General features: G+C 41.5%; 1 long non-coding RNA gene across 3 annotated transcripts in view; it reads left to right on the top strand.

Annotated features, from left to right (window-relative positions):
* LOC142054621 (uncharacterized) overlaps positions 1–10,446 on the top strand; it is a 36,983-nt gene that overhangs the window by 2,852 nt on the left and 23,685 nt on the right. The window contains exon 2 of one of the 3 annotated variants that reach the window (XR_012659618.1): positions 2,459–2,619. The exons of the other annotated variants lie outside the window; for them this stretch is intronic. This is a non-coding gene — a long non-coding RNA (uncharacterized LOC142054621). The remainder of the gene's footprint in view (positions 1–2,458; positions 2,620–10,446) is intronic. 3 annotated transcript variants of the gene reach the window in all.

Below are 10,446 nucleotides of genomic sequence, written 5' to 3'. Positions count from 1 at the left end.
TTTGTGGTAGCTATTGATACTTACATTACAATACGGAAGCAGAAGCAGGAAGGAGCTAAGTGAGATGATGAGTTAACTACAAAACTAGGAACTAGGCAGTGTGACCCTGAGACAAATTTCATTGTCACTGAGCTGAACTGAAACTCCACTCCATCCCCCAGCTGCAAGCTGCCTCACGACCCATCGGTCTGGCTTTATCTACACTCTCGATAAGCTGTAACTGGGTTAAAGGTATTCTGCTTCTGCAGCACGAGACAAATCTACATCATTTGCAAAACATGGCTTACTGAAACCGCTGCCCTACTTGCAGTTTGCTCCTTGCCATGCTGGTTGGATGCACCTCTGCATATCTGGGCATATGAAGAGAAGACAGACCTGGATGCTGGCCACGTGCCAGGTTCTCGCCCAGGCTTTTGACAGAGTGGATCTGGAACATACAGCTCATAGGTGGCTTCATACCAGGCTACACACTCCAGCAGAAAGGTAACACATAAAGTAGTATAGTGCGGTATATGAAGTACAGTCTATTTCTCAGTGAAAATGGACAAGAAATAGCCCATTTCCTCATTTTTTTTCCTTCTTTATTGGCCTATGTGCTCAATCTCATGATATTGTGTGCGAGACAAAGATCTCAGAAACGTAAACTTATCTGGTAATAAAAACCATAAAATACTGAACATTGACATATGAACACAGGATTAAAAAAAATAAAATCAAGTCCAACTCTGAGCCTCTGGTTTCTCCCAAGCTGCCTGACAAACTAGGTTGAATTCACAGGATAGTACATCCCACTTGATCATTCCTGATCTACTGCACATTATTTCCACTACAATTTATCACTCATGTCAAGGATGTTTATCTGGTATTTCTGCTGAAATACCAAAAAATTGTTGCCGCTGTGTATCTCTACTTAGCAACCCATCATCAATCCTTTTTTCTCATGAAGAAACCAAGTGGCATGTTTCCTACTCATCCAGCAACATGGCTTGTACTGCTTGTAATGTTATCCCACTAAACCACTGAAAATATTCTTTTCCTCAGCTTGCAAAATGGCATACAGTTATATTCATAATATTCTGAATAGAAAGTCTGTAAGTTCATACTATACACATGAAAAAGATGCCCTCAGAGCAAGAGCTATGTTTAAAATGTGATGTGTTTATATGAAAATGTCTATACTAGATCTATATTAAACATATATATATGACAAATAGTAAACATCTATATCAAATACAATTACTTATGGCAATACTCAACAATAATGTCTCTCTTAGGTTTCAGAACTTCACCCTATAATGAGGCAATATTTTCTTCTTATCATCACGTTGGACTTATATATACTGTGAATCTACAAAGCCAAACACTTGTAATGTCTTCTACTAATATAATTTACAATTATCTAAACTATGAAATTCCAAAACTTTAAGGAGAATAAACATCAAGAAAGCTTTCAACCAGTATGCCAGACCCAATAGACAGTTAAGCAGTCTTTTAAATAAATTCAGAATTATTTTGTTCAAGACTGGTTCATATAATTTTGTTCACAAATCGTGTAATATGTCCCAAAACAGTCTGCATTTATCAGTTATTTCCTCATACATTTGTATAGCCTACTAAGCTGGCAAGAAGAAGCTTATGAGGACACTAAACCAAATAATTCATGCTATTTCAAAAAGAGAGTTGCCATTAAGGGTTTGTGTAGAAGGAATTTGATTCTACTACATGGTGAACTCTTAAAGGCCATGCCTAACCTGTAATGTATTCAGCACAATATACGGAATCACAGCAGTTTAATCCAGATTCCGTGTTCTTACCTTTAGACACCAGATAAACAGAAATTTGCAAAAGGCAAAATCTATAATCATCATGGCATCTTTACAAGTATGATTTTTTATAACTCTCACATCTTCTAAAATTAAAAAAATAATGAAACTGCTAGAAATATTTATTAACAGAGCCTTCCTCACATCGTGTCTAGCTAGGACCACCATTGGATGCTTCCTGTGCAAAAGCCCAGAACAGTTCAGCACCTATCAGCATAAGAGTAGCCAGAATTTACCTCCTCACCTAGGCTGGAAATAGTTTAGGAGCAATGCCTGTTAGCATCCACAGCCTTTAGTTAGCCATGTCTCTGCAGATTGCTGCTGTTTTCCATGCACTTCTCCCTCACAAGCCTTGCAGCCATGCCCATGGGAGGCCATGGGGACACAGCACAGTGGAAGAAGGTTCACCTGAGTCTCCCACCACTGCTGGTGGAGCTGGGCCACAGTCTGCAGCCCCGCACCTGACCTGCACACCCTGGCCACGTCCTAGCCTCCTCCCCTCCACTGGGGTTTCCACACCTGCCACCAGCTTGCCTTTCCTCCTAAAGTAACCACAGAGCTACCACTTTGTCTACATACCAAAACCCAATGGTCCCTTTCAAAAATGGTGAAGGAGCCTCCTGATATACTTACAGGGTTCTGCAGCCTGCTGCCCAGTGCTTGCCTCTTTTGAGTGAAAGTGTTCAGCATCCTGTCTTGGGGTCCCTGTTTCTCCAGCTGAATGGAAAAGAAATATTCTGGAAGCCTAATGAGAGGGAAAAAAGCATGGGAACTGAGAAGAGTCACTGCTTAAAAGGTAAACTGAAAAGCTCCTTCTGAACCACTCAAATAACTTCTTCAGGTTAGACACAGCTTCTCCAACAACACTCATTTTACTCATTCCTTATATATAACGGGTACAAATGCACTGGATCTTGTTGATCAGCTACCAGAGATGAGATGAGCTCTTGGAAAAGTCTCCCAGTCTGCATATTTTTAATTTCAGTGCAAGTGACATAAATGGTGAAAGAAATAGTGACAAATGAAAAAAAATAACGTACCTCCTAATACTGGGATTAAGGTAGTAACAGAAACCATGAGACTGCCTGGGCTAAGCTGGACGAGTTGAACGCTTTTTTATTTGTACCTTCAAACCATAGGTTGTTCCATTAGCACAGAGTTTTCAGTGCTTGACTTCCAGCTGGTCAGCACTGAATAATATAAAAAATTGCTCTAACTGTGTCTTGCCAGTACCCTGTTTGTACACAGTACTCCATGTAACAGCCAGGAAATGAGGCCGAGGAGCTAGGAAGTGAGCATACAAGCACCGAGACAAAGCTCTGTTCTACAGGAGGAGCAAAGTCATATTTAATGGTCTTATCCTGGCCCCCTTATTATTTGTCATAATTTTGCATTGTTTTCAACTGTAAACTCACTGATGCTTAGAAACTCCTATGCAGTAACTGGATTTCCTCCTTTAATTAACCGGTCATCTCCATGGGGTTTGATGTAAAGCCAGAGGCCCATGGACAGGGTATGGCAGGACAACTGTAATGCTCAGACCACCAATTCACGACAAGAAACAGGGCGTCTGGGAACGTGCCCTTACAATCGAGAGCTCATTGCTATGTTTTTTCAAGGCAGAGGCCCAGCGCAATATAAAGCAGGTAGTGCTCAGGATTCGCGCATGTGCCAGACTGACCCCTACCCAGTGGAGAGGGCTTGGCCAGTTTGTAACAAACGCCTTTTAATGGTACAGCGTAAACCTGGAGGATGCCCAGGAGAAAATGAGGCGGCCGGTGTGGTTGCTTGCAGCAGATGATCCTCTGTTTCACCCCCAGTCACTGAATTTCTTCCACTTGCTGAACTGCTCTGCCTTGTTAGACTTACATTTCCTTCCTAAAACAAAATGAGTATCAATTCTGTGGTAGCTTTCATAAAGACTGGCAGATCTTCCTACTAAATCAATGCAGATTTGCAATTCTGTATGCTTTCATTTACCCTAGCTTTATGACATAATAATTCACTGGGATCATTGAAAGTCAAAGAAAAAAAACAGTTGTCATTGAGCACAGGCATAATGAAACTGTAGCGACAGCAGACTCAGAGGCAGTGCCCAATTTATAAATCAGACAACATTCTCAACATTCAATCAGCTGCAAATAAAATATTAATATTCCCAGTTATTCACATTTTCAAATATGTACAAATAGTTGTATATCTAGCTCACTTGTCTGGAAAGTCAGTTTGCCTCCCCAAGAACACAAAAAACTACACTCATCCCCCCATACCACCTATTTAAGTCCCAGTGGCTCCTGGTATGAAGGAACCTCAGAAATTTCTGCATATTTATATAAAAATAATCCTAATTTTCAAGTAGGAACAAATGGTACTTTTCCAAGTTCTTGAAGTCACATTTCAAAAGTGGTACAGGCACTTTGAAGTCCAGGGGAACTAAAAAAGCACGCTAATTTCCCTGCAAATCAAGGAGAGCTATCAGTTTTTGCATATAGCAGGAAAGGGAAAGACCAAAATGGGGGGAAAAACGCCACGTTTTGAGAGTTGATTTCCTTCTCCTGACTAAGTACTAGCTTGGCTTGGGTTAGTGCCAGCTTGCAGATGGATCTGCCAAAGAGCACCTTTGCTCTGTTTTAGTAGAAAATGGGCTTATTGCCCAGAGAACAATTCTTCTGCTTGGCTGAGCACAGGGAAGACACCTGTGTTAAAAAACCAGTGGTCAGCAGCTGTCTTAGAAGTAGATGGGCAGACATGAGCAGTGTCTTAATTCCTGAGAAATATTCCAGCCTATAAACAAAGTCAGGATAGAAAAGTTGGGCACTGAGGTTACAAATACACGGGAGTTTGCTGTTCTGAAGGTCCTAGACCAGTATCAAGCAGGCTGGTCTGGATGAGGGTTTTTTGCACAGTGAGACTGCGTTGGTTAAGCCTGTGCCCTTCATGGCACAGCCCACGGGCCTTGGCTATCAACCAACCAGAACATAGCGGGTATTTCAGAGCGTACAGCTCCATTGGCATCATGCAACCAGCTCTCCTTCACATGGGCTGAAGGGAGACACCACGGGCTTTGGCCTGTGTCGGGTGGACAACCATACCACCCACAGCACTAGTGGGTTCCTCAGTGCAGACGCAGCCCGTCACATCCTGCAACCACCTTCCCTTCCTATTTAAGGAGGTTATACAAGATTTTTTTCCAGTTTTACATGTTAATTTGGAATAACAGATGCATGACCTCCTTGTCACTGCCTCTGTTGGTTGCATTAATTATCCTCTGTGTGTGAGTTTGATTGGTTAGCTAATACCCACTGACTATAAATCAGTACAAACTGATCCAGAATGGATGCAGTAGCCATTAGATGATTTACAGAGGAGAGGATGCATCTGAAAACAAAAAATACAGTCGCTGTCATTCTGTGGAAAAGAAACCATTCAGCATTTAGACAGTAAAAGAGCTCCAAATGTTTGGAAAATCAATCCTTTTCCACTAGTGAATGAAGACCTATTTCCAGAGTAAGACTGCTCATGGTTATCAGCAGAGACACACCACACCAGCACTTTGTATGGCAGCACAGAGGATCTATTTGGGAAAGAAACCGAGGTTGCTCGGTTCCACTGAGGGTTTCAGTGCTGCAGGATCTGATTAGAAATGAAGACAAAGAATCTCAGACTTTTCTGTGAGGGGGAATGGAAACCAGCCTCTGGGATGAACTAGACCATGGCCAGCCCTGAGGCTGCACGGCTGGCCATCCTGCTGCCAACACTTGGGTGCCCACCAAGTGGCTGCAGAGTGCAGCAGCTCCCTGGGACATGGCCTGTGTGCTGCCAAAAGTTGCATGAGATCGGTGGTGTGAAGGGTTCCTGCTCAGCAGCAAGCAGGCGGCTCTGGCGGCACAATACTAAGTTTTTTTCTGTTGGGCCGTCAGGATATCTGTTTGGGCCAATGGATCTCTGCTGTACGGTGCAGAATTTCTGTCCTGCATGTGCTGGGACAGGATGCAAACTATGCAGTGGTGAAACAAGTTTGTGCTTGTGCAGTTGACAGTCTCTGGGGTGAATGTTGGCCCTAGGACCTCCCTTACATTCACCCCCAGTGTAAGAAAAGAAAGTGTGTAGGACACTGCTCCAGGAACAGCGATTCATGCTCAGAAGCTTGCAAGTCACAGCTGCATGAGACATCTTTCCCTTCCCTCCCCACACTGCAGCTCTGAGTGACCCAAAATGAGACTATGGGGAGTCATGGCAACGTCTGTTTTTCACTTTTAAGCTCAGAAAGAACTGATGTCACACAGGAAATGTTTCAGCCTCATTCCCTTCTCTGGTTCAACCCATCTCTAACAACTTTTGGAACCTCTGACTAATTTTAAATATATTTGACATAAGAACAGAGGTCTCAAGGGTATAAAACTCCTTCCAGTTTTGCAAAATCAGCATTCAGCTAGTGAGGAGAACCCCCTGCTCAGCTAAAAGGCAGGGAGAGTTTGATCTCTAGCCATATTGCTTGGCTTGCTCAGCTCCCAGGAGGCAGCAGCCAGCTGGGTTCCCAGCATGACAGCCAGGCAGTCAGCACGTGCAAAGCTACAAACGTGCCACAAAACACAGTGCTTCTTACCCAGCTAGACAGCAAAACATGAGCACTTCCCATACACGGGAATGGGCTGAGGATACTGCCTGGTGGCAAGGGACTGAGCGTGGCAGGTGCAAGAGGGGGCTGAGGGGGGATGGATGGTGTGTCATAAGGAATATAGAAAGAGAAGGCAAGGCAAGCCCTAAAGAATCTCTGTTTGCTTATGAATTCAAAATTGCATACGAGGTCACTTAGCTCATCACTGTAATGCAGCTGTCTCTGGAAAAGACGCAACAGTAGTGTGAGAAAATGCAACACAGAGCCCTACAACAACTTAACATGTGTGAAGCCAGGGCATCCTCTGAGCACCGTATATTAAACACAGGATTAAAAAAACAAAAAGCCAAATATAAGATAAGGAACTGTAATGGCTTAGTGACCCTGGCAGGTAGCTTTTGAACTGACATTATAGCATCAGGCTGACATGAATTTTCCCCATGGCAAATGGTGTTGACCAAAATTCTATTTTCAGAAGACAGAACAAAGGAAAGTGGCAGGAACTGATGATTTCACCTTCCCAGAATGCATATTTCAAGGTCAGGTTGTGATTGCTAGCCTTAATGCATATGACAGACGATAAGATTTCACCTGTGCCTTTTGAATCCAATTTGTCTCCAACCTCTTTCAGTCCTCTCTTGAGGTATATATTTAGCTATGCCTCATCACTTTCCCAACTAATAGACTTTAAATAAATCACTGTTGTGACAGCAGTTATTTTTATGTCATATGCTAATACACAATCACAGGAGCTCCTGCAGTCATCAGTGATGCTGTTCCAAGTTGTGCAGGACTGCCATCCAAGTGATTATAAGCAGAATTAACTGATACCCTATTTGGGCTAAGGCTGGCAAAACCCATTATTGCTAGTGCAACGTGAGGAAGAAGATGCTGCTAACCTTTATGTCCAGTGTATGGGGAGGCTGGACCAAGTAACAGAAGGAGGCTTGCTGAACAGCTGCCAAAGAGCATTTTTCTGAATGACCTGACAGGCCAGGATAAATTGCATGTTCCTTATTCCAGATGGACACAAGAGCTAAGGGGAGGGAAAACAAAATGCTAAGCATTTCCTCTGCCATTTAAAAGACAGGTTACTTTAGAGACATCACCCTCTGTCTTGTAGTGCTTCAGCAGCTTAATTTAATGAATGGAGGGGTAAGGTAGAGCATTCTATTATATTTGTATATGTTGATATCACTGAAAGATGACCAAATATAGAGATCCAGGAAACATTTCATTCATTTTTATTTAGTGAGTTGTATTCTCAGCTCTACTCTGTAGGGAAGAACAGTGCCAGACAGTGCAGCAAAGTGCAAACAGGCTGGGAAAGGAATAAATAAAACTTATTTGGTTTTCCTTGGCAAATTTTTAATTACACGCCACCCTGCTGCAGAGTATGGGTCATTACTAAGTTGATGGCAAGAAGAAGACTTTGTGGAGAGCTTTGAAAGAGAAATCTCCACAGCCTAGCAGTCTCTGATACTGTTTTTATACACTCGTACAAAGAGGAAAGGACTATGTATGCAAAATAGGATTGAAGACTAACGTCGTTTTCTTTGATTACAGGACTCTCTACACCAAATGTTACTATGTGTGCATACAGCCACACACAGGCATCTGCTTTATTTAACAAAGTTCCTCAGACAAAACTCTGCTGATTTAGAGAGTTTAATCCCAGTAAGGATTCCTGGTTAAGGCCACATGAACAATCAGGTTTTCAGTGCAATTTTATTAAGTTAATTATAAAATGGTAGACTAAATCATATTATCATTCAGAGAAAGACAAACAATAGAGAAGTTTATAGTATCTAGTAAACACGACTGAGGCCCTTACATACTCTAGCAAGTAAATAATAACAGAATATACATTTTTTTTGCTTATTCTGTAGATAAAATTATTCACCTGCATAACACCGTCTCTTGTAGGGAAACTAAACTTTCCAATATGACTGCCAATTTCTTAAATGCTTAATGGTAAGCTAGATGGAATATATCTGCAATAAAAGCAAAATTATCTATAAACATGGAGTATTACACAGAAAGAAACCAAACTGAGAATGAAAGGAAAATAGTGATTAATTCAGAAACACTTTCAATTTCTTTCCCCCTTTAAATTTAGAACACATAATGGGATTGATCACTTTAGTCACTAATTTAATGATATTAGAACATTGCTTTAGTTTTCAGAAGTAGTTTTGTAAGAAGAATAATATATTTTCCTCCTGTTTTGTGGTTGAGCTTGCAATGACTCATTATCTCCTCCTAGATGAGCTTGGTCTAAACCAGTGAAAAAATTGCTTGTTCAGTTTAAGCATGCCTTGTTTCAAATATTAGTTCCTAATGTGGGGGTTTTTTTTGTGCTGCTGTACTGTCTTCTGGGCTCTGATGTCCATTGACTTCCCCAATTCAATTAGCAGCTGAAGTTTCACTCCAAGTTGTTTGTAATTGCTAAACTTATTTGGAACAGCCCAGGTTTCAGAGCAGGCTAGAGTGGGTGCAAGTGAACAGGGTGCAAACAACAGCATGGGACTGCAGGTGGTATTTGCATAGGTCAGACAGGAGCTCTACTGCCGCTGTTAGCCATAGGGAACAACTGACAGGATGCCCTCCCTGAATCTAATAAGAGAACTCACAGGTTATTTCTTTTCTTCCTCATAAACCTTGACCTAAAAGACACAAAAACACACACATACAAACCGGTGTATTTATGTATGTGTATACACACCCATATTTACCAACTCTTTAAAGAGTAAATCAAAGCAAATATAAAATCTACTCATTCCAGCCACTCTTCCCAGGGAAAAAGGGAAGAAAATAAATAGCCTTTTCCTTGTGCAGAGATTTGGTCTACTAGTTGCTGAGTTGAAAAACAAAGTGCAGTATAACTGTAGGAGAACAAGCTTTCTTCCTGCTCAGAATAAAGACTTTATTCACAACAGTTTCTGAGGTCCCATTTTGCTACCTGAGGGGCTTGGGGCAATCACTTTCAGGCCAGCCCTGTTAGGCATCCCTCACTTTGAAAGAAAACACTCTTTAGCCCCAAAATTGCCAGTGTTCCACAGAAATTAGGAGCCTCCTCACTTTCACTGCTCAACAGCTTTAAATTAGCATTATTTAGTCCCAGACCCTATACAGAAAGGAAACAAATCATACAGCATTTTACATTTTCTGCCTAAATAATTTTATGTATTTTACACACTGAAGTTTTTATGGTTTACATGTGAGCCTAAGCAGACTGAAGGCTTGATCCCATCCATTTAAAGGCATTATGACCTGTGAAACACAAAAAACCCCCTTCAGTCTACCAGTCAACACAGCTATCATCTTGCAGGAGAGATGTAATGAATATTGGTGGGAAGTGGTCTGCTTTCTCCCTGTGAGATGCAGATTCGAAGTGCATGGGCCTCAGGTACAAATGGAACTCCCAAAAACCTGCTTCCATTGCAAAATCCCTATAAAACCTAGAAACAAAAACACATGGATGCATTTGAAAAATTAACTGTCTTCCTGTTGTAAGCTATGCGTATCTAGAAGCCTACATCCATCAGATTTATTTCAATGAGACATCTGCATTCAACTTAAAACATTTATTGGCATCTGAAACAGCATGATGGATACAAAGCAAATGAGTGTTGCCCTCAGATAGCTGATGGTTGCATAGTATCACCCATTCGATTGACACAGAGAGCACTTTCAAACAAAGGACAGTAAGTTGTGAGTCTACAGCGTCATAAGGGGAAATCAAGGGAAATATGCTAAATGTTCCTATTTAGAAAGGACTGCATTTGGTAGAGAGATGAAGAATATTATTTTAGACTAGAAATTGGGAGGAGAACTGTCTGCCAGAGAAGAAGATTCAATAGAAAAGCAGAGCTCATACACGTTATTACTATTAAAACAATGACCTCATAGTTTAAGAAACATTTATTCTAGAAGCCCCCAGTATGTCACAACCCCAATACAACCTCCCCTATATAATAAACTATGAGGGCAGTCCATCAGCAG

Source organism: Phalacrocorax aristotelis, chromosome 3 (genome assembly GCF_949628215.1).
Source record: "Phalacrocorax aristotelis chromosome 3, bGulAri2.1, whole genome shotgun sequence".
NCBI classification, from domain to species: domain Eukaryota; kingdom Metazoa; phylum Chordata; class Aves; order Suliformes; family Phalacrocoracidae; genus Phalacrocorax; species Phalacrocorax aristotelis.
This window is presented reverse-complemented; position numbering and strand designations above follow the sequence as displayed.